Here is a 22,667-nt window from a genome sequence, read left to right as displayed (position 1 = left end):
GGTACATGAGTGTAGCCACACAGAGAAGATCTGACCTCCCTGGCCAAGGCATTTTGTAGACCCCAAACAGCTCTTTTTCAAGCACATCATTATTGTCCAAGAACACTATTGTCATGTGACATTATTGTCACAAGAAACACTCTTTGCTTGACTGCAAAATGAGGTTAGATTGGTCCAGAGTAAACTAGGCCACTTCAATATATGTAGAACTTCCATTTGAGACCTGACACCTCCAGTCTCATGAGCAAGCTAGGCATATAAGGAGGCACACTCTAATTTAGATCAACTTGATGCATTTTAAAATACTTGACCAATAGCCACTTGAGAAATAGATCAATTCAATGAAGGAAGAGCATCCTATAGGCTGTTTAGGTTCTTTTGAGTAAGTACCCTCCAATGTTCTCCAAAGAGACTTCAGTCTTCTACTGCTAGAGTAATTTTGGATGCACTGTTGTTCTTTCCTAAAATTATCATATGGCACATGCTTTAAAATTTTGAATGAATTGTAACTTACTGGATTATGTAAATGTTCCAACTTGTGTTGCTATATCCAAGCAACCTTGAATAGGGCTTAGCAACAGAAACACTAATGAAGGTCAATGAATTTAAGTTACTGAACTGTTCATTTTTTTCATGTGCTTTTTAACACACCATGGACACACAATCTCAGTGAATAATGATATATATGTCAATCCTTACCGTAGAGGAATAGTAAGGGTTAGGGGGTTTATAACAATAAGAACAGTAATGATAACAATGATGACAGCAGCAACATCCCTAAATGCATAGTGTGTTCCAGAAAACATGCTAATTATTTTACATTTATAATTCAAATTCATCTTCATAACAACCCAATAAAGTAGTTGTCATTAAATCTCTCCAATCTGCAGACGAGAACACTTAGGCTTGGGAGGTTAAATTACTTTGTTAGGCACGGAGTAATGCTGGGCCCCGAGCAGAACCCAGGTTTGCCTGATTCCAGTATAACCTCCATGCCATGCTACATCTAACCACCCCATCAAAGAAAAAGAAAGACAGTTCTGAAATATATTTTCCACAGCTGCAAGGTTCAGTATATTAAACCCCATTGAAAAGCCCTGTATTTTGGTGAGTCACTGGGAGCAAGGAAACAAAACACTGAATGTTAATAAAATGGTATATCTCTTAAACATAATATTTTTCAAAAATGTGTAGAATATTTTATGTTGGATAAAATACAAATTCACTACTACTAAATTACACTAGACTTACTACTACTACATAAGATTTCAATCTACAGATAATAAAAATATAACTATCAATATGGTGGATTTAGAAAATTGTATTGGGGAAAAAAAGCTTCAAAATTGAAAATGCTAATACCTTTAGGGCTAAAAAGTTGTCATCACCTTAATGAATGAGATGTATTTCTAAACATAGAGAAAGTATGTATGTCCATTAGTAGTAAAATGCTATTTAAAAAAACTATAAAATAGTGCATATGCTTAAAATTCACTCGGTTATTTCCATTTTATATATATGAAATCTAAAACACTAAAAAACTTTTTTCTTGACATTAATAGACAAAAAAAATTATTGTCATAACAACCACATTTAGAGTACTCAGAGTCCAGCTCGTGAAACATACTAGAAATTCAACCAATGTTTTAAAATAATTGTCCAATTTGTGACCTATATTCTATGCTACCCTTCAGACACCTTTTTATTTATTTTTCTAAAACTCAAATGTCTTTCAAGTTCGCTAAATTTAGAGTACCAGTATTAGCGTTTTCCTTAATTAAAATTCAATAAAACCCTTTAATTTAAAAGTTATTGTGGTCAAAACTGTGGGTGAGCTACGGAATCCAGAGATAAAGGCAGTTAAAATAGATTTAACCACCTGTGAGGTATAATAATCACGCTGAAATGTGTGGCCTGGAGTGTTTTCATTGCTATTATAAAAAGAAATGTATACATAAAAGTAAGGGAAGCATTCAGATATGACCATTAGTAAATAATTATCCCATAATTGACAGTAAATAAGGAACCATTTAGTAATCCAGTGCTACACAACATTTAAAAACAATTTCAAAATTATCTCTCAGAAAATTCATGAATTTATCAATCATATGCATATAAGAATGCTATTATCTCAATAACACATTCTCTATATTAGAAAGTGAAAAGATCTAGAGAGTCCATTGGGTCCAGAGGGGACCTGTATCTGAATCATTCAAGGTATGTCATGCAGAATAATATAAGACTTTGGCAAAGATAAAACCTTATGTAATTCAATATTTTATTTTAAAAATCATATTCTACATAATTATTATTACATAAATTTAATCTACTGATAGTCACTCATCAAATACAATTTTATGCCAGATATACTCATATTATAAAAAAAAACTACACTTAGCCTTGAATAATATTCCCTAACAAATATCTATTGAGAATATATAGTATACTGCTATGAAGTGAACGGTGTTTTGAAAGACACTGGCCTCGAATCCAAAGGTATATCTCTGCACCTAGCTAGCTATGGGTATTCAAAACTTAAATTTGTTATAATTTGTTTTTCTCATGTGTAAAATTAATTAATTCTACCCATCTCATAGGGTTACTTCGAAAATTAAATGAAAAAATGTAAGTGAAAATATCTTGTAAACTGTGAAATAAATCACAAAATTGGCCAAATCAGTTATCTGGCATCTATTTACATGAAAAATATCATTGCCTAATTTTTAAAACATTTTTTAAACATCTATTTTGGCAAGCATAAACCCAAATATATTTTCAATAAGGCAAAATGGTTACTATTTATAAAAATTATTGACATTTACAATCTTAATTCATATTAGTAGGGAAGAATGGCTTTGAATCAGCTAATTCAAGGCAAATTCATCAATCCAAATGTGTCTTGAGTACCTACTAATAAACATATCTTATATGACCACAATAGTATGGATATTTTCTTAACTTTTCCAATTTTCTTTTGTCTGCATAATATCAAAATGATCAGTTGTTTCTCTTATTACACACAACTAGGAATAATAAATTAATTTAGCCTTTGGCAACTAACGACATAATTTTTATGAGACTCCATAATTCTAGATTACTAAACAGAGTTGTGAAATCTTCTCCAGAGTTCTCTTCAGTTTCTTATTTTCTATGAAAAAAAATAAACTTTCGTATAATTGATATGATATGACTAGCTGACTCAATTTTGGGAACAATTAAAATGTAGAATTTCCAAGTGTCTTTCCAGATACTGTCTTTTGAAATAAAGACATAAATGACCAAAAACTATGGGCAAGTGACAAAGCTTGTAAAAAAAAAAAAAAAGCAACTAGAACCATCTTCAAAACCCATGTGCATGCATTTAAGATACACAAGTGTTAAAACTCTTAAGCATATTTATTAATTCACTCAACAGATATTTGAAGGTTTTCATGCATCAAGTCATGTGCCAGGAGCAATAGAAATATAAAGGTAAATCTTACCCAGACCGTGCATGTAAGGAATATGGGTTGAATAATACAGCCAAGAAAGACACATCAGATATAGATAGATGTGATAAAAATACAGATTCAAATATAGCTGTATGTGAGAACTATACTATAAGAGCGAAATTGGTGTGCCACAAAACACGTACATATATAAAAATATCATAAGTGATGACCTAAGTGAAACGAACAGAGAAAACTTCTTGGAGTATAGGGTCTTGGGCCAGCATGGCACCACTGAACATAACAATGGGCAAGCAGGCTCATACAGATCCAGGCCCCGTGACAGCAAAGACTGGAGAGTGGGAAACGATGGCTTGAGTCAGAACAGTAATGAGGCCATTTGACTACAACAAGGGAGCCTAAAGGTAATCATTTGGAGATAAGCTTGTAAATAAAGTAGAGCCATATTACACGAGGGCATTGAGTGTCAAGTTAGGAATATTTGGCTAATATCTGGTAAAATCCTTAAAACTGTTGAGAAGGGACAGGTCATTGTACACTGTAGGTGAGTTTCATTGGGAATATTAAATTGGCAGATGTTCACAAAAGGAATGAAAACGAGGAGAGGCTAAAGAAGGGAAGAACAGGGATTACCACCATAGCAGCAAGAGGCAATGTAAATGACAAGTGGGAAGTTAAAGAGGCCAGCACTTAGCTACAAGAATGAGAGAGAGAAAGAATGTTGTAAAGACATTTTAGAGACACGATTGGCAAGCAATAGTAACCATGTGGATTTAGAGTTAGAAATTCTATTTTTTTCCCTTTGGCAAGTATTATCTGGCATTTATCCTGTAAATTTCCATGTCTGCTAGAGCTATTGGGGTAGAAGAATGAGGAGGAAGGAAGGCAGGGTGGTGGTCTACCTATCTTCCCCATCTTCCTCAGCAGTATTTGATAGGGTGTACAACCCAGAATGTCATGGGCTCATCCTCCATTGAATTTTCCATCTATAAACTGATTCCTGACTGTACTCCCCCTCCCCTTGATTTAAAAACATCTGCTGATGAGCCGGTGTTCTAGAATCCTGAGGAAGTGACTAGAGGAGGGGTTCCCACAGCTCAGGTTAAAGCACAGGAGCTTGCAACAGCACCAATAAGCATTTAAATGACAAATTTTTTTTTTTTGAGAGATAGAGGGGAGAGGCAGAAGGAGAGGGAGAGAGAGAATCTTAAACAGGCTCCCCACCCAGTGTGGAGCCCAACACAGAGCTTGAGCTCACAACCCTGAGATCATGACCTGAGCCAAAATCAATAGGTGGACACTTAACCAATTGAGCTATCCAGGCATCCTTGAATGACAAATTTTTATAGTATATTGTATTAAGTCATGTTCACATCTTAAACTGAGTAACAAGTTGAGGACAACATAAGGCTAAATGAATGAAAGTCATCAAATTAGTGAGAGGAAAAGAAAAAAAGTAATATTAAACCCCCCAAAGGTCACTAAATTCGGCTGAGTTTCAAAATAACTGCATTACATCAGGGCCCCAGTGCCCTACATGTGCACTATCTTCACATTACCCCTCACATTTACCAACTCTCTCTTTTGCTTGATACTCAGTCTAATTCTTTCATGTGCTCTAATTTCCAACCACTGATTTCCTACTCTGCACTTACTAACTCTTTAGACTGGGATTGAACTACCATTTCCACATTTGTACTAATTCCCCATGTATTCCCTTTTGAGTGACTCATTCCAGATAGGGCTAGGAACACCTGAGCACACACAGCATCCGTGGTTTTAACCAATGATGTAAGTGATCAAGGTGCCAAATGCACAGCGTCTCCCAACGTCCAGCAGTCTTGATGTCTTCCAGTCTCCTGTATCCTCTCAGGTCCTTATGTCAGAGGGTTTTCATTATTTTTTTCTTGGGAAATATTTCAAGTTCATGGTATTTTAAAACTATCGATGGGTTCAGAGAAGCCTAGTATAATAGGCTCTCCAGTATAATAGGGAAACTAGTCATCCAAAATGATAGATGAAAAGTATATCTAAAAAATAAAGAGGGAAAATGTGTAAAGGCAGCAAAGAGAAGGGACAGGCATGGTGGACAGGAGAGAATTGTATTCTATTAAATCTTTCCTAACAGCGCATCTTGTTTGGATCATGTGATTTGAGCAGAATTTGGGGGTCAGTTTTTGTTCTCCTCTCTCCCATTTTTAGAATCGGTTTGCCCAACATTATGACACACATGTTCTCAGTTACCATAATAGACTACATATGTAACATTAACTACATCATTTCAGAGCTCCATTTGCAGATTCTACATTTTATTTGACTCATACTCCCCCCACCCCAAAGGAGACAGGCTGTTAATCCCCATCCTCTGTGGGAAGTTTAAGCTATGGCTGGCAGAGTGTGAGAAAAAAAAAAAAAAGGCTCTGTGTTCCAGTTGCCATGTTAGCTGTGATACACACACATATACATTTGATCTCCAGTGTTGTTCTCCATTAATTCATTTTGGAATTCACAATGCCTTACTTCAGCATCATCTTAGGGAAGCTCAGAGCAGATTTTTCTAGATGTGCAATACACTCCCTTTACAGCTGAGTTTACAGCTGTAGTGAATAGGGGCATCTAAATTTGTACTTTTTAGGCTGATTCTTAAACTTTCGATAAGCCCTGCATGGAAACCACCAGGCTCAGAACTTGTCACAGATCATCTGTGTCTCAAAGCACTGAGAGGAACAATGAAAAGAGATTGAGTCTTTCCCTCTATATATCTGACGTGTAATTTAGGTGTAAGAAGAAAACAGGAAAGTTTAAATCACTGAATGAATAGATGCAGAAACTCATTCATGGAAAACACATTATAATTTCATATATAAATTCATATAATTTCATATTCTAGCTATGTTAAAATTACATATATCTTTCTTGGTGAGAGTAGAGAGTTAATGGAAACAACTGCTTATTTCTGGATAAAAACTGTGGTTAAAGAGATATATGTCAGGAAAAGGGAATATAAAAGCAAAATGATTACTGTAGCTGTGACTCACATTAAAACATCAGCACTTTGGGGGCACTTGGGATGCTCAGGGGGTTAAGCCCCCGGCTCTTGATTTTGTATCAGCTCATGGTCTTAGATTCATGGGATGGAGCCCAGCATCAAATCCAGCATCTGGGCTGCAGTCTCAATGGGCAGTCTGCTCTCAGCAGGGAGTCTACGTGGGATTCTCTCTCTCTCTCTCTCTCTCTCTCTCTTTCTCTCTCTCAAATAAATTTTAAACAACAACAAACCATTAGCTCTTTGTAATTTGGTACTTAGAAAGATATTTAATTTACAAAATAATCTTAATTTAGCTAGTTTTATTAGAGCTTTGTTCTAGAAAAAAAAGAATGCTTCATTTATGACTTCTAAGAAAATTTATACAAAAATATGTAAAGTATAAAAAAATTATTCAAAATAGATTTGCTCCTCCAACTAAAGAAAACTATGTATATAGTTTATACATATGAACACTTCAGTGGAATTAAGGGTTTCATATGACAGTAATATTTCAGATAAAGTACAGTTTCTAAGAAAAACTTTCATAAGATAGTGCCTGCATATTTTTTCTCCAAAAACTTATAAAAGGATCATCAGTTATTTCCATCTTCCTTTAATCTTTCTTCCAAGTTCACCTTTAGAAATCCATTCAATGTACAAAAATGACTGCCTTCTTTTCAAGTAAAACCTTTATAATTTCCAAGTTAAAAATATTAATATGCAATTGTAATTTGACATAATGTACTGAACAATCTTCTACACTTACTTTTGCTTATTTCTTATAAGACTCAGCAATGAAATGATTATGTTAAATTGTATAATTTCTGTGACCTTGAGAAACAAAAACTAATTTCTTTCTTATTTAAAGTTACAAATATTATAATAGGCACACAAAGAATACTTTTCATTTAAAAGTGACAAAAAGCAATATACAGAAACACTGAAGACAGCCTTTAAAATTTTAAACATGAGCAAAATCAAATAGCTTTCAAGGAAAAACAAAAACTAGAAAACATGATGGTAAAATATCAAATTAAAAGCACTAATGAAGGCACTGAGAAATTATTTGAAGTCTATTGTATTATTTCTACTTTTAAATTTGTTTACTCCGTATGCAAACAAAAAAGTAATATAAATATTACACAAAAGTCACAGTTGTCAGGTTAACTGTTCTCTCTAAATGTATGTATAACTCTGATTTATGATATCTGATCCATTTCATGTGCACCAAGAAACTCTTGTATTAAAGATCATATTATACTCTTTCTTTTCAACTGCTGCTGGGCGATTGACAAAATTCCATAATGTACTGTACATACCTTAGATCTATCACTCTCATCTATCACTCTGCATTTCATATCAAATTGATTTTGACACATCGCATTTGAATAAAACAGTGGTAGAACAAGCATACTCATTTACACCTCAATATTAATTGTTACACTTTTTATGCACTAAATAAATGTACATAATTGGAAAATGCAAGGGATTCAAGTCAATTAGCCAAATATGCATTGCAAAAAAAGTACTTCCCTATCTGATGTATTATATAGAGAGATGTATATTTATATATATGTATATAGTAAGGTATATGCTAAATATCGGTATAGAAAGATTTTACAGCTCCATGTAAAATCATTTAAACAAATACTCTCCTCTCTCTCTGCCTGTGTCTCTGCCTCTCTCTCTGTGTGTGTCTCTCATGAATAAATAAAATATTTTAAAAGGGTGGGGGGATCCCTGGGTGGCTCAGTGGTTTAGCGCCTGCCTTCAGCCCAGGGCGTGATCCTGGAGTCCCGGGATCGAGTCTCATGTTGAGCTCCCTGCATGGAGCCTGCTTCTCCCTCTGCCTGTGTCTCTGCCTCCCACTCTCTCTGTGTCTCTCATGAATAAATAAATAAAATATTTTAAAAAAATAAAAATAAACAAATACTCTCCAACCTAGAAAAGCAGAATAAGCTTTCACTGAGATGAGATGGGCATTCAGAAAATATAACTAGTCTTCACTCTAAGATTGAAAGAATTAATTTCCTATTTCGAGCCCATTTAGTGACAAGGTCAGAATTTGTGCACTTTGTAGAGTTCATGCAGCCCCAAGCTTTAGCATTAAGATTCCTTGTGGGGTCAATGACCTCTAACTATTGGAAAACCAACAAGAAGGTGCAAAGAAGTAGAAGATTACATTTAATCAACTGGCTTTCAATAGTATCTCCTTCAAAAAGAACTATGTCACTCTAGACATTTTACCTTTTTGTTGGTCAAAATCAAGTCTCCCCAAAGAATGTGGTTTAAAAAAAAGCAGGGGTGAAAGACCTTGTTAGTCACCAAGTTTCCCGATATTATCAAATCACACAAAAATGGCTTAAACAATTAGCGTATGATTTATACAATTAACATAAAAGTCCTTTTTAAACAGAAATTTAAAATTGCTTAGAAACATACTACATACCACAGTATTTATACCAAGTGAAAAGCATTTAATGTGGCATCAGCATTGAACCAAATAACTACAGAAGAGAAAAAAAAAAAAAAATCACAAGCCAATCTTCCTTAAAGGAAAATAGTTTCTGTGTGCACACAGGTGTTGAAGACCTGATTTTAGAGTCAAATACTAATGTCTCAACCAGCTGGAGGTCAAGGGATCTCCATCCATGAGAAGAGTTTTGTTTTTGAGAAATAAGTGAAACTGGCCCCTGACCTTACCAATGACCATGAACCAATTCACACACACTTTTTTTTTTTTTTTACACACTTTAGACAAAGTTCCCAGCTCCTCCTTTAGAGCTTTTCCCCTTTTCTACAATCCTAGAACAGTGTTTCTAAACCTGGCCACTGTTGACACTTTGACCCAGGTAATTCTTTGTTGAGAAGGTCCAGCCTGTGTACTGTGAGAGGTTTAGTAATCTGACCTCTACTCACTAGATGCCAGTAGCATCCCTCTGTAAACTGTGACAATTAAAAATGTCACCATACATCGCCAAATAACTCCCCCCCCCCGGGGGGAAAATTGCCCCTGTTGAGATCCACTGTTCTAGAGAGAGGGGAATAACCTTTGTTAAAGGCAGGCTCACTGAGAAAAGCAAGAAATAACAATTAACGGCGTTACAAGGAGAGAAAAGATTGAGAAATGACACGCAACGATCACAATTGGTTGCAGAGCAATCCGGAGTCATTTCCCATAAGGACTTCAATCACTACACTAAGTATGAACATCACTACAATAAATATGAATAACAATTATTTTATTCTGCATTAACACAGAGATGCCCTACAGTGAGAGAATTTCTAAGTTAGTGCTGAATAAGATAAATATGTTTGCTGTGCTGACCCCAAGTCATTAAGAAATTGTTAGTCTCTGCAGTGTACCTCATGAAAGAAAATAAAAAAATATTGATACACTTGAGGAAGATTTCTATCAAAAGACAACTTTTTAAGATTCGAACTGATGAATGTTTTCTAGGAAAAAAATGATTCTGTGTAGATATATATCTTATATTTTCCAGACAATGTTGATTTGGACTATTTCCTTTCATTTGCAGCTGTTCCTTAATTGATGGTTCAGAAAAAAAAGACATCACCTAAAAAGGTACTCCTGGTAAAACCCTTCTCTATGATGGTGTGAGCCTAGTCTGGCTCACAGGACTTGCCAAAGATGAACGCTGCCAGCCCCTGCCAGACTAGGGATTCCCAGGAGAATGTTAGAGAGCCGTGTGTATTTGGGTGAGAACTGGCCAGTTTCCAAAGCCCAGGTCAGAGAAATCTCTATTTAGTCTGGGTTCTCCAAAGACACAAGGGAGGTAAGAGATAAAGTGGCAATGCGTAAGTCAAAGACTTATTTTGCAAGAAGTTTTAGAATTTGACATACCCATGACAGTAAACAAATAAATGAGCAAGCCCAATTCTAAAGTTTGAATGGCAATCTCAAAGTGGGTCGTGGGAATTAGAAAGACTTAGGACAGGTGTCAATCCCTCCATCATGGTGTCCTGGGGACCTCACTTCTCCCTGAGGCCATGAGGGAAGGGTTAGGATAAAGGGATTCCAGAAAGAGAAGCAGAAGGGATTGGAAGGAAGTCAATAATTATGTTCTCTCCTCAATTTTGTCTTAAGTATTAAAATCAATCAGCAAACAGAGAACAAGTTCAGTTTGGAACCTAGCTCAATCACTAGTAGCTATGTGAATCTTGACAAGTTAACTTCTCTGATCTTTAGTTCTTATATACGACTTAAATACACTTACTAACTAAAACCCTAATGACATGAGCATTCACATTTTTTCGCCCTCCTGGTGACTGGCTCCTTGCTAGTTTTCACTCGATTCCCTTTCTCAAATGAAGGTGGGCCCAGTAAGATGAGGATTACAGAAGGGATTACTTGTGATCATTTTGGACTTTCTTAGGTCATTGCGTTGCCACTTATTCACAGCGTACATCTTAGTATCTTTAGTTTTGTGGGTTTTTTTTTTTTTTTGGTTTTTTTTTTTTTTTTTTTGGTGACAGAACAGACCAATTTAAAAGTATAATTTTTCATTAACTTGGCAATATGACCCTGTATTTTCTGTGGTTAAAGTATCTGAATGTACTTTTTGATGTTACGACAATGTTTTACAATATAAGGGCAAGACAAGGCAGGTCTAGGTTCTGTGGGTCTTGAGGCTTCTACCATTTGGAGGACTTTCTTAAAAAATAACACACACACACACACCCCAATATTAGGTATGAAAAGAATGTTTACTTAGAATCTGAAAGAGACTATACATTTATTAACAAGCAATTTAAAAACAGGGCTTTCTTTGGAAGGAACTCTTGTAAGAGCATAGCTCTGAAAACAAATTTCATTAGCCTCACAAGACATCTACTTCTGGGGCTGGATGAGAATTAAAGAAGATCATGAGTGGAAATACTCAACACCTGGTATTAAGAACTTTTCTTCAGCAAATGTTAACATTGGTATTGCTTTGACAGCAATCAATGATGATTATCTAGTATGTACCATGTCAAGTGACACTTGAGGATGTGAGAGGTTTCAGGGGGCCGTTGGTGAGGATCAGAGCCTTCCCACACCTTCTTTTTTGTCCTCTCCCTATGAGAGCTGCACTCTGCAGCCTGGCATGTAGTAGGAAGAGATGTCATAGGCAGAAGTATCAAGTAAATAGAGGCATCCCAGCCCTACCAGCCCAACTACCCAGTTAACCTTGAGAAATCAGATGTCAAAGCTGTGCAGGGCTACAAAGATAAGAAATTGACAATAGAACCATTTCATAGGGATCATAGCTACAAATTTAATTAAATTCATCAAAATTGGCAAAATACACATATAAACAAAGTTACAGCAGGACCAACAAAATGGAAGTAGGGAATTAATTTGGTCCAATAGCATTAGAGAAGGCTCCTAGAGGAAGAAACATCCGAGTAAAATTCTAGACAGAAGGAATGACACGCAAAAGGAGGTGTATAAGAACAAGTGTGGGCCAAGTGAGACAAGTAGTGCCCTGAGCTTAGGTAGGGTGACAGGAGATGGAACTGCAGAGGTAGTTTGGACTCGAGTTTTCTCCCACGTTAAGGTGTTTGGCCTGAGGGAAATGGGAGCTAATTAAGCACTGAGCTTTAAGAGCTTTGTGAGAACCGCCTTAGGACAGTTGGGCAAGGGTCACTCATGGAAAGGTAAAGTCGCCCGTGAGCAGTGCCCTTGTGCAAGGCTGCACAGGCTGTGTACTCGATGACTCCAGGGGAGTAGCATTCTTGTAGACTATAGTAACAACAACACTCTTGTGGTTTCATATTACTCGCAAGGACTAACCCAAATGAGAGATCATGAAGAACCCAACCAGGTCAAGGATATGAAAAGAATGAAGAACAGACACCAGCACCAAGAAATCTATCCGAGAGGCCATTAGCAAGCATGAAAGCCCATGCTTTTCTTCAACTTCTCAGACTGTGGTTGATGCTTTAAGGAAATACAGCTGAGGTTGGGGGCGAACTTGAAATCACAAGCCAGTGACATTTTTAACCCATTTCAGAAAAGAACCATTCTTTCTTAGAACTTCAGGTTGACCGGCCATCATTAAGGCTAACCGTTCAGGATGAAAACGTGGCAGCAAAAGAGAAGCTGGAAGTTGAGGCTGTTTTACATTGAATGCTCGGGATACTTGCAAGCACTTCCCCACCCAGACACTTCTTGTTTGGAAAAACAAAAACAAGACAAAATAAACAGACGAACAAAAACATCATTTGTTTTCATTTAGAGAGAGTTCAAGAAAATAGCATTTGTCTTATTTTTCTCACCAGTTTCATTTACTACGGATTTATGGAATTCATGTTCACATTACCTTTAGGGCCCAAAGAAATCCACAAACATAATAGAATGCCAAAACACAGAAGGAAAGTATCAAGTGTCTGTGGAAAACCGTTCGGCCTATTCAGTTAAACCCAGTCTTCACCTCCTTCCTCTCGATCTATTTCTAGTCACCAGTTACCTGGACTAAACTTGAACTGCTAACAAAGCCCCAAAGCAATAATATGTCACTGCCTTGAGATTTCCTTGTGACATTTATATCAAAATGGAATTCTCTTGTCTTTAGCTATATCACCCAGACTCAAAAAAGACTAATCTGTTTATCTATAATCCCCAGCAAGTTCATGGTTCATGGTCTGTCATTTCTTCCTTATCAGATCAATTATCAACAACCAGAAAAAGAGTGTCAACTGCTTGAAAACCTTGGTCTTTTTTAACTCCCTATCTTATAGCCTTTATTTTCCTATCATCACATGGCTCTCTGATATTTGAAAGACCTAATAGAGGTTGCCATTTATATTGTAATCTTCAGAGATACAGGACCTAGGGCTTTCCTCCAGACCTGCAGGATCAGAATGCACATTTCCACAAGATCCCAGAGGCCTCCCGTGCACCGTAGCATTCTGATCTGCTTCGTGGTAAATGAAGCTATCCAGGTACAAGGCTGATGAGCTCCTTTAGCAAAACCACCTTAAACACACACAGACATAACTAATAAGCCAAAGAGAGTACACAAGTTTTCCAAACAGAAATAATTTGGCCACAGGACGGTTCAAATAAAAGGATGAAAAGATGAGACACTCAGAAAAGGAGAAAAGACCACCAAGAACATGGGAAAATGCAGGCTCCAATTAGAAGTATTGAAGTTTCCAAGTTTGGAGGCTGATTCCAATAACTCAACTCTTAAAGACTGCCCACAAAATACAGAGAATTTGGTTCCTTCTCCTTATTTGCATAAGTAAATACCTTCCAATGAGGGCAATATTCATCTCGTATCATATTTTAAGATGATTATAGCCAATCTCAGGTGGTTAAAGTCATTTAGCCTTCAGCCTTGTACCTTATACCCCACCTGAGGCGTGCTGAGCTCCTCCGAAATGGGCTGCCTGTTGTGCCTTACTGCTTAATTATTATATTAACATACTGAAGCTTCCTTTGAATTAGCTCTTCTCTGTGAGTGTGTTTATTCTATAGAAAAGCCCTTCAGTGATTTGCAATGAAGGTAATTTTTCTTGTCAGCTTACTTCAAAAATCCAATAAGTATAAATCCAATGCAATTTGAGTTTTGCCAACATTTTGCTTCCATTTCATTCTGTTTTGTTTCCTTCACATCTTTTTTTTTTTTTTTCTCCCAAAACCCCAAGTGCAAAGCTTCATTTTCTGAATGTAAAGCAGGCTGCAACCTCTCTCAGAACACACAGTGCTGTCTTGCTGCTCTGGCTCCTGTGATACTGGGCACCTTTGCCCATGGTGGGCACAATCTAGGAGGTCTGGTTAGACGACATCACAGTACACCGTGAACTTTGGCCCACTTGGCAGAGATTTGCTCATCAACTAATTGAAAACTGACAGACGTTCATATCTATAAGAATAAAGCAAGTGAATGAAAGCTTTTTTGGAGCATTACACATATAAAACTGTCATCCCCAAATTCATAGTCATCTTTATACCTGCTCCCTAAATCTAAACCTGTGGGGTGCTGGCAAGAATATCCTACTCAGAAAAAAAAGAGAGAGAAGTGGAGTATTCGGAGGCATGGCTTTCCACGTCAGCAACGTTCACCTCTCTGGTGAGGGCCCTTACCAGTATTAAGTCCTGTTTCTAATTATTTTAGCCACACCCCCACAATGCGTCCTCCTCTTTAAAAGTTTAGCATATGGTAAGGACTAAAGTTGAAGAATAAATGTTGATTTTATTTGAGCTACATGCATACCGTCACGATTTTTGGTTTAAGATTCAGGGGAAGGACTGTACCCACAGAGGCTGTACATTTAGCCAGACCAGGAATCAAATTTTATTCATCTTGGTAACCTCCTCCCCCAAGTCCTTGGACTAGCGATTGGTGCTCAAAGCTGCTGAATTGTGAACCTAGTACCAGCTTTGCATCAAGATGCTCAAGTTTCTCTTTAGCTATATCTGACGGGAGAAGAGCAACAAGGACAAAGTAAAAAGAAAAACCTAACAATAGCAAATTACCCCCAAAGAAATGAGGTGGTTTAGCTTATTCATCTCTACTTGCCACCCTCCTCCCCCAAAAAAACTTCATGATTGTTCTTCCCTAACACTGTAAAATGTTCCCAGAAATTTCCTTCTGTAAAAATGCCTTCTCAGTGAACTATACTCTAAGATCTTTTTTGTGTAGATTTTTTTTTCAGTACCCTTATCTTGTTTCCTTTTCTCAGCATTACAAACTCAGCCTGGCACCTCACCTACACGGGACAGTACTTCAGATGTACGGTGTCATTTTTATGACGCAAGGTTACCATCAAGTTAGACAAAATGACTTTGGTAAGGCAAGACCTCAAGGGAGAAAACAGAAGACAAATGAGCAGTGGCTACGGAACCACAGCGTAACCTCATCTTAATCACTAGCGTTCACCCCTCAATGTGCCAGGCTGATAGGCTGGTGAACAGACTCAGAATAGGTCAGCCCCCACCAAGTTCAAATCAAGTGGTGGCAGCTAGAGATACGGTGGTGGAGTTTGGTGGTTACAAACGCGGGCTTTGAACTCAGACAAGCCTGTGGTCTCTGGGTTATCTTGTGTGGCACTAAAAACAAAACACAAAGGGAGATTAAGAACAGAACCCTCAGGGAGGGTTATTGCACTAAAAGGCAATGAGAGAGGTAATGAGCATCAAGGAAAAAGGAAAAGTCAGCAACAGGAATCATCATCAACCTTCATCTTCAACCTTCAGGTTTCAAGTCTCAGTTACCTATCTTTTATTCCTATTTCAGCGCAACTGAATAATAATCGAACGCCTACTTTCTGCTAGTCATTATGGTCTCTGAGCTCCACACAGTCTGACCGGGAAGACAAGTCAACTTTAATTAAATAACTACGTCAAAAGCGATGCAAAACTTGGCAGAGATGCTATGCATAGAGTGTAAATAAAACACACAAAGATGCAGTAAATCTGACTCTAAAGGAAGGTCACATTCAAGGTGGGCCTTCAAGCAGAAGAAGAGTTTGCCAAGCAGACAAGGAAGGAAAAGGATTCGAGTGGAAAAACTAAAACCAGAGCCTGAGAAAGGTCAGGGGTTAGTGCCCTTAACCCCCACGGGGTTCCAGGGTCAACTGTAATTAATTCACACTTAAATTTAAATAGCTACATGTGACTGGTGGCTATCATCCGGGACAGTGCAGGCCTTAGATTAACATTTATTCTTTCACGTTGTTTTGGCGTAGCCCTGAAACAGAATTTTTTTTTTTAATGCAATCTTAGGACAAATAAAGAGCTCTAGAGTCAAATTACTTGAATTCAAATTTAGGTTCTTCTTTTACAAGTGATTTGATTTCGGGGATTGTGCTTCACCACGCTTTGCCTGGGTTTGCCCAATTGGCAAAATAGAAGTACTTACCCCAGAGGACTGTGGGAAGGAATAGTGCCTGAGATATAATATTTGTGATAAATGTTGGCCATAATTCTTATCTGTGAATGTGTGGTCTCTAACACTGTGCTCCTGTCTGTGAGTATACAATCTCCAATATCAGGTGTCACTTAGCTTGGTGCGAATAAACACATAAAATGAATCTTCACAACCCTTTACCAAAGAATAATGTAGTCAGTATAACCAGTGCCTTTCCTGCATGGCAGCTTCACAAGAAGATTTTTCTTTGAAAAGAGACAAGCCATTGGCTAGAATATCCTTTTCTTCCTCCAGCTTCACATCCAAGTTTTGCGGGGTTTTTTTTGTGATATTTCAGCCATAACTTTGATGATCATGATCATGCAAAAGACCAGGAGAGTGGCATTAACTAAATTTGTAAGGTTTGTGGGTGTTCATTTGAAGCTATTGCTATTTGAAAGATGAGAATAATATGGCCTTGTTCCTAAGGAAAAGAAATGTTTCCATCCCCTACCTGTGAGTATGAAGATATTTTATTTGCACAGGCTACACCATAAACTGTATTAGTCTCCTCTGGGGGAATAAGCGTAGTTTAGTTGCTGGCATTAAAAGTAAAGCAGTCTTTTCATTTAATATAGACTGAGATAAATTCAGATTAAGTATATGTTGTGTAAATAAAAATGGTTGTAACATTTATTATAAAAACAGCACACAGGACTATGACTTCTCCGTGCTTCTGTCATCACATACACATATGAGATTTTAAATCGGGGGCTCAATTGAACACGATACAGCATATTTGAGTTATACATCTTCCTTTTCACAATATATTATTGATCTACTCTCACTATAGTTTATTTTCTTCCTCAGGGGAAACTAAGAACTTCCTTATCAATTTGCTCCAAGTTTTTATGACTACCATAGCTTTGTCTGACTTTAACATAACGTAATATATTCTAACACATCAATCCCTAGTATCCTACCCATCTCTGTTCTAAATACCACTCCCCCTCATGATATGATTCAATTTAAAAAGTCTTCCCAAAGAGCAATCTAAATAAATAACAGGTAGCTTTCAGGCAAACAAATGAATTTGCATTGCTTTATATTCATCATAAATTTTTCACTTAATTACCGAGGTACCTTGTTCAGAAACACAAAAACAACATTATAAATTAATTAGCACTGTCCCTGCGGATTTTTTAGAACTTCTGTGGAATGTAAAAGCCAAAAGTAAAAACAGCCTGCGGAGTCCAACCGGGGGACACATTAAATACTAAAGTCCACAAACATGTCATAGTATTATTTGTGGACTACATTTTGAACCACCAAGATTTCCTTGCTGATAGGTGGTACCCTATTTATTTTCAAATTTAAGGTCAAAAAAAGCCCTGTTCCCTTCTTTTTCTTTTGTTATATATGATCCAAACAGACAAAAACCCATATTCTCTTGAAAGCAATTAAAGAACTTACTTTTCCTCTCATTACAGAGTAATAAAATTGTAATATTGCTAAAATGTAACACCATATTTTCAAAAATGAGGGAAGTCATTGGCATAAAATAAATGTACTCTCATTATATAAATATTACAAAATCCGGCATTCAATATCAAAAAGTTAAGTCCATTTAATATTAACCAAAACCAAAGGTAACACATTTTTACTTAACTACTTGTAACTCTATAAAAAGGCTCTTTTCTTAAATTATTACTTCCAAATAATTGATAATTTATAATGTTTCTAAGTGGAAGTAAGGTAGCCTCAAAGGAAATGGTAAAAGTTCATAATTTCTGAGCATAAATCTAAAATAGCAAGGTGTCTAAAATGTATTAAATACAGTCTTAGTATTTTGTGAAAAAATGAACTTAAATGTAATTCATACAGAATACGTGATATAAATATCAAGTTAGTTCCCTAAACTTAATGCTAAAACTCATTTTAAATCTATAAATTCTTCAGTATGTATTATTTAGATTTTTGTCAAATCATTTTAATTATATATATCATTATAAAAAATTGAACTTTTTTATTATTAGATATTAAAGTGACTGTTAATTCTTTTTCTGAAATCTCTGCTAAAGCAAGTTGTTTTTATTCTTGGTGAACTCACAACAGCCTGAAGGAATTAGAGCTGAGAAGAGAAAGTCAAGAGAAACAAAAATATTTTGTTTGACCAAGTAAAAAGCACCAAAAGTGGTTTGGTTTAAATGATGTACTAATTCGTAAACTAGGTCTAACTCTGCCTGATTTAAACAGCTGAGATTTTTTCTTTTTTTTTTTTTTTCTCTGAGTAGCTGAGGAATCAACTTAAATCCCTCTAATGCATGCATCATATCTTTAACATGCCTTTTTTGGCAGTACTAGTGAATTTTTATAAAAGGAATACAGTAAAATAGAATGCTAGTTACCCCCCAAAAAATTATAACATGGATGTTTTGGATAACATGTGTACATGCATTAGAAGTGAGCATATGGGCAACATTCCAGTGAAACTAAGAAGCAAATCATAATCTCTTTTCTGAATTGAGGACTGAAACTCCTGGTCACACTCTTGATTGATACATTTAAATCTGCTGAAACAAGAAAGAATTGATTGGTAGATTTCCCAACTGCAGCTCATGGTAGCTTACCCAACTGACCATTGGCCAGTCATCATGCTGACAGTTTCTGAACCGTCTCCCCTAGGCATATATGAAATGGAATAATGGAATAATTGGCTAATTCATTTAATTAACACATTTCCAGAGTTTTCTACATAGTTGCTATGCTCTGCTCTCAGAAACATCAGAAGTACAGTCTGCATCCATATCTTCTGACCTCTAATTCTTTAGTCCGCCATGTTGTGTCTTTGGGCATGTGGCTTCTGTTCTTTCGATGGTCTGTATGGTGCCACTCCATAAAATCAATGTCATTCTGCCCTGACCTTTCTTAACTTGAAGTTTCTTTTACCCCTCCAGTTGTTTGTGGTACAGAATAGTCTGCCATTAACAGGAAAAAACTGGAATCGTGTGGGTGTGTATTGGCATAAAAAGCCTGAATAGGAAGCTAGAGATATTTATACTAATTATCGAGATAATAGGTGTTTTAGACTATCACTATTATAAAAATGTAAACTGTTAGCAGTAAAATTTTATACTAGTCTTTAATTTTAATGTGTTTTCCATGTTTACTGGACTATAATCTAACCTAAATAATCGACAGAAATGTTAAGTAATGACTGACATTCAATAAGTAATAATCTTATTGAAAGGAAAAGCAATTAGCCAATGATTGAGCTATCACATTGACTATAAGGAGGAATTATGGGTTATTTTCCCCTGAAAATTGTAAAAGTTGAAAGCCACATTCTAAAAATAGATGTTAAATATCTACGGATGTATATAAAACCACATATATATATACACATACATATATATGTATATATGTGTATATGTGTATACACACACACACACACAGAGTTTTATTATATGTAAGATACAGTACATTTGGGAAATTTTCCCCTCTTCCTAAAAAGAAAAAGGACAGAAAAATACTCAGTACTTAAAATGGGACAAAGCATAGGTGTTAGAAGCAGGGGTATATAACATAGGATATTTCATATTTCATATTACCTACTTCTGTAGTATCAATGAGCCTTTGCCTAGCTCCTTGGTCAACATGTGATTTCTGTTTCAATAACAAAGCACCAACAACCAATCCCATGAGCGGAACGACATCCTACCACCTATCCCAGATCCTCTGCTACTCAGAAATACTCCCATTCGTCTCTTCTGTGCTGCCAGGAACCACGGTAGCTATTCTATATCCCCTGTCTTAAATCTTCCAACCCCTTCAATTTACTTCATTCTCCTTACCGGGATTCTAGGTCTTCCTTTCCTAAGAAGAATAAACCCATAAGATATGTGCCCTAAATTCCATTTCCTCTACCTCAAAACTCTTCATGTCATCTTTTTTTCTGGACTCCATGTCTCCAGTTTTAAAGGGAAAAGCATAAAACATTTCTTAAAATCCATTCTGTCTCTTGTGCTTTTTATTCATCTAGCCCTACATCTTCTCTTCATTCAATCGTTCATTCATCAAGCAGTTGCTTACAAGGTCAGTAAACAAACACGTACTAGGTACACTGTACGTACTACAGTGGTTTGAAGCCAGAGGGTTTTTTGTTTAAGATTTTATTAATTTACTTGAGAGAGAAAGAGAGAAAATGAGTGGAGGGAGAGGGACAAGCAGACTCCCTGCTGAGTGGGTAGCCCTACATGGGGCTTGACCCCAGGACCCCAAGATCATGACTTGAGCTGAACTCAGCTGTTTAATGGACTGAGCCAGCCAGCTGACCACAGAGGTGGCTTCTAATACCTCTTCCATCATTGTAGGCAACTTTCTTAATCTCTCTAGCATACGATTTGCTCATCTATAAAATGAGTAATAACTTCATCATGTACTAGTATGAAGATGAAATGAGAAATGGCAGATTAAACATTTAATACTATGCTTAGCACATAATAATCTTTCTGGCAAGCAAAATGCTAGTTTCTGCACGTTTACAGTTGAAACATGTGGCCCTCATGCTTGTGGATGATTTTTTTGATATATATATATGTCTATATGATAGACATATACATATAGATATATGTATATGTCTATATGATAGACATATACATATAGATATATGTATATGTCTATCATGTATATATATGTCTCTATATATATACGTCTATGTGTGTAGGAATGAATGTATGTGTGTATAAAACATATAAAACCTCCTCGGAGTTTGAGTGTGAATATAATATGGAATACATAAGTAAAATAGACAAGTGACAGAAGTATTACAATTGAGTAGTAAGTAATATTTATCCCTATTTGCAGATCGCACACTTGGCAAATTCAGAGGAATCAATTTAAAATTATGATGAGTAAAGATCTTAATCTGAGAGGTCAAGGACAAATAAATTTACAAAAGTTTATAGTGTTTCTATATTATTTAATATCCACTTAAGAGATAAAAAAAGATTTTATTTATAATTAGTACAGAAATATAAAACACATAGGAAAAAACTCACCATGAAAAACATGAGACCTATATAAAGAAAACAATCAAATTTTGCCAAAGGATATAAAAGTCTGCAATAAACTGAAAAATAGCCACCTTTCTAGGATATTATAATAGTTAGAATGTCCTAAATTGAGAACAAAATCCCAATGTGATTTGTTTGGTACCTAAAATAAAATTCAAAAATGCATCTGAAAGGATAGATAACATGGGAATGAAATTAAAATTTTTAGAAATGCAAAATATGATGGGAAACTTTTCCTACTAGATCTTAAGAGGTATTATAGAAGTATGATAATTAAAATAACATGGAACTATCCCCTAAATCAACAGACAGGAAATGGAAAAGAACAGAAATCTCAGGAGCAAACCATAATCCATATGTAAACAATAGGATACAAGAAAGGATCTAACCTGCCAGTGGAGAAAAATACAATTTAATAATTACTTCACTATCTAGGGCTTTTTAAACTAAATTATATATTTATCCCATCAATAAAATTGGCCACAAAATATTTTTTAAATTCTTATAGCAACTGTCTCATATCAAATAACACAAAAGTCAAGAAAATAAGCTGTAAAAATATTTTATACATATTAGCTGTGGTCCTAGTATGTGAATCCCTCACTCACACCAATAAGCAAAATCTAAGACCAAATTACAGGGACAATCAAGTAACAAGAGAGTACAAAGTGCTAACAAGTGTGTGAGAAATAATGTATAACCTTACTCATGACAAAGGAAAAGGGACTGTACGATACCCTCTCTGCTTGTCAAAATTAGAATGAAATAAGAGTAATAGAAGATCCCATGTTTGTTATGGTTAAGTCAAACTCGCTATTGTTTAGAGAGTAAATTGGTACGTGTGCCATTTTATTTGATCATTCGTCTATCTACTCAACGAGTATTTTGTGAGCTCGTTGTAAGGAACTATGTTTAGCAGTTGGGAAGTTAACATCAAAAGTTTTAAAATATTTTCATTTCTATTGTACGGATTACCTTTATCAAGTCAACCCTAAAGAGATGAGCAATGATGAGCAGGAATGTGCCTATAAAAGATATTTATTATAGTTTTAATACCGACATTTTAGACACACAAAAAGCCAACAATAAAAAAATATTACGTGAATGTTGATATCTCCATATAGTTGCCTGTATACTCTTTAGGTAAAGTCAACTTTCTAAAAATGTGAAGGGCCTCAAGGGTGACTGATGGGAGTGAAAGCTGCCCATAGTACAACGACAACTGTGTGATACGCAACAGAGGTTAAGAGAGGTT

The sequence above is a fragment of the Vulpes vulpes genome, chromosome 5, assembly GCF_048418805.1.
Source record: "Vulpes vulpes isolate BD-2025 chromosome 5, VulVul3, whole genome shotgun sequence".
Classification (NCBI taxonomy): domain Eukaryota; kingdom Metazoa; phylum Chordata; class Mammalia; order Carnivora; family Canidae; genus Vulpes; species Vulpes vulpes.
The sequence above is the reverse complement of the archived record's forward strand: the minus strand, read 5'-3'. Positions refer to the sequence as shown.